This window comes from Ranitomeya imitator, chromosome 2, assembly GCF_032444005.1.
Source record: "Ranitomeya imitator isolate aRanImi1 chromosome 2, aRanImi1.pri, whole genome shotgun sequence".
NCBI classification, from domain to species: Eukaryota; Metazoa; Chordata; class Amphibia; order Anura; family Dendrobatidae; genus Ranitomeya; species Ranitomeya imitator.
The window spans coordinates 213,737,357-213,740,609 of NC_091283.1; the positions used below are offsets into that span (position 1 = coordinate 213,737,357).

A 3,253-nucleotide genomic window follows, 5' to 3' on the forward strand; every position below is an offset into this window, starting at 1 on the left:
TACAACAACTGTTAAGAGGAGACTTTGTGCAGCAGGCCTTCATGGTAAAAAAGCTACTAGGAAACCACTGCAAAGGACAGGCAACAAGCAGAAGAGACTAGTTTTGGGCTGAAGAACACAAGGAATGGACATTAGGCCAGTGGAAATCTGTGCTTTGGTCTGATGAGTCCAAATTTGAGATCTTTAGTTCCAACCATCGTGTCTTTGTGCGACGCAGAAAAGGTGAACGAATGGACTCTACATGCCTGGTTCCCAACGTGAAGCATGGAGGAGGAAATGTGATGGTGTGGGGGTGCTTTGCTGGTGACACTGTTAAGGATTTATTCAAAATTGAAGGCATACTGAACCAGCATGGCTACCACACCATCTTGCAGTGGCATGCTATTCTATCCGGTTTGCGTTTAGTTGGACCATCATTTATTTTTCAACAGGACAATGACCCCAAACACACCTCCAGGCTGTGTAAGGGCTATTTGGCCAAGAAGGAGAGTGATGGGGTGCTACGCCAGATGACCTGGCCTCCATAGTCACCAGACCTGAACCCAATCGAGATGGTTTGGGGTGAGTTGGACCGCAGAGTGAAGGCAAAAGGGCCAACAAGTGCTAAGCATCTCTGGGAACTCCTTCAAGATTGTTGGAAGACCATCCCCGGTGACTACCTCTTGAAGCTCATCAAGAGAATGCCAAGAGTGTGCAAAGCAGTCATCAAAGCAAAAGGTGGCTACTTTGAAGAACCTAGAATATAAGACATAATTTCAGTAGTTTCACAGTTTTTTGTTAAGTATATAATTCCACATGTGTTAATTAATAGTTTTGATGCCTTCAGTGTGAATGTACAATTTTCATAGTCATGAAAATACAGAAAAAGCTTTAAATGAGAAGTTGTGTCAAAACTTTAGGTATGTACTGTATATGTGTGTGTTTTTAAGAATGTTTCCTTTGAATACGATGTGTAAAGGATATAGAGAACTGCTCTATGTAAAGGCTCATGTTAAAATATCTTTGCAATTGGATAGCATTCGCACTGCATTCGGATGTACTGTAAATCGGATGCTAGGTGTGAAAAATCGGATTGTATTCGCATGAAAAACACATTACACTCGTCCGACTCTTCTGCATGAAAATTGGACTGATTATAAAATTGCTAGTTTGTCTCCAGCCTCAGTCTGAGTGCTATTTGACAAAACATTGGATTATACTTGGATAAGTGTTATTCTATGGGGCCATGCACCTGTCCATTATTTTCCTCAGACCGAGCCTATCCGAAGAAAAAATTGCAGCAAGAACAATTTGAACGCAATTTTTGGATCACACTGAGCCATGCAAGTTAATGAGTCCATGTGATCAGAGTTTGCTTAGCATAATCAGATGAGAATATATATATATATATATATATATATATATATATATACATATACATATATATATATATATATATATATATATATATATATATATATATATATATATGTATATATATATATATATATATATATATATATATATATATATAAAACTCTGGCCTTAGGTTGGAGGATGAAAAGCTCACAGACGCATTTTCAGTATGTTTAGGTGTTTCTGCTACAATGAACACACCTGCCAACAGGGTAGTCTTTCACATGTGCTCTCAATTTTTTTTCAGGTGCAAAAAGCTAATGAACAACCACTCACCACACATATGATCCATGAGAAGGGTGGTGTTATAGAAGTACACTGATAAGACTTGCCATGTAAGTATAGAACCTTTGAAAATGTCTCTCTCTTAATTTTTTTTTCTGTTCCTTTAGACTGCTTGTCTCTTGGTGCTGCCAAATGTCTTGGAGCGGCTGGCGTCTGTCCTGGTGCTGCCATTTGCCCTGGTGAGGACAACACTGGCTATGTAAGTATAGAACCTTTGAAAAGGTCTGTCTCTCTTAATTTTTTTTTCTGTTCATTTTAGACTGGTTGTCTCCTGGTGCTGCCATCTCTCCTGGGGCTGCTGTCTGTCCTGGTGCTGCTGTCTGTCCTGGTGCTGCTGTCTCTGGTGCTGCTGTCTGTCCTGGTGCTGCTGTCTGTCCTGGTTCTGCTGTCTCTGGTGCTGGCGTCTGTCCTGGTGCTGCAGTCTGTCCTGGTGCTACTGTCTGTGCCTTTCCTGTGCTGACTGCTGTGCTGTTGGACTACTGCCTGTTTTGTTTTGTTTTTTTTTGGGGGGGGGCTACATTGTGTTTTGCTCTTAACAAGTTTAAATTTTGTTTTATTTTTTTTTCTGTAGTGTTTCACTTGACTGCTGCCTGCTCTTCTACCATGTCCTCAAGTGAAGAACTGACTGCTTCCCAGGGTGGACATGACACCGATTAAGTAATCACATTTGCTATACTGATTGGTATGTATTGACTGGCAATACTATACCTGTGTTACATCATGTAATTTCTTTACAGATACCTTCCATTGATGAAGAGTAGGAGCAGTCGAGTGGAAATGATTCTTCCCAAGGCCGTCAGGCTCATGTGTCTCAGGAAGAAAGACGGGGTGTAAGTATTCTTTTCATCAGAGTTGTAATTGATTTTTTTTTTCTTTTTTTTTTCATTTTTACTCAAAATTATTTTGTTTTATTGGATCTATAGGTTCCACAACTGGAAGAAGCCAAACAGGACATTGAAAACGAGCAACTATTTCATCAACATCGTTGTGGGACACCCGTGATCGTCAGCACTACGACATTGCTGTGATTCGACGACTCTGGGAAGAAGTGGCCAGATCGCTGCTGCATGATTGGGACCGTGCCACACCACATACCGGAAATGATTTTGGTAAGTATTGCAATGTGGTGTGAAACTGTAAATGTAGGTGCATTGCTTTACAATTAATTTTTTCCTTTTTTCCCCCTTCACAGTGAAAAGAATAAGAGTGCGTTGGCGCTCGATAAATTATCGTTTCAACAAGGACATGAGACAAGAGAACCAGGTTAAAAGTGGTGCTGCTCAAAGGATACTAAGAAAATAAAAATACCACCGTAATCTTGCTATTCCGAGGCCTGCGCTTGCTATGCGAACGTAATCATCCACCAGCGATGTATGTTGTGAATTCCGCTCTTGGGCTCCCTCCGGTGGTTGTAAGTGGCACTTTTGTGAGTTCTGCTCTTGGGCTCCCTCTTGTGGTTTCAAGTGGTATCGCTGCTCCTTGGAGTTAGCTGTCATCAGCTGCCTCCACTTATCTTCTCTTCTGCTCGGCTATTTAGGTCTGGCTGTTCGTTCAGCTAGTGCCACTTGTAAAT

The 3,253-nt window shown here is 41.2% G+C and overlaps 1 long non-coding RNA gene across 1 annotated transcript; it reads left to right on the forward strand.

Moving 5' to 3' along the window:
* The first annotated feature begins 1,816 nt into the window (after positions 1-1,816).
* Positions 1,817-2,771, forward strand: LOC138667307 (uncharacterized). The gene is made up of 4 exons (XR_011318702.1): positions 1,817-1,879; positions 2,252-2,337; positions 2,418-2,510; positions 2,604-2,771. It is a non-coding gene; the product is annotated as an uncharacterized lncRNA (long non-coding RNA).
* Positions 2,772-3,253: the final 482 nt, after the last annotated feature.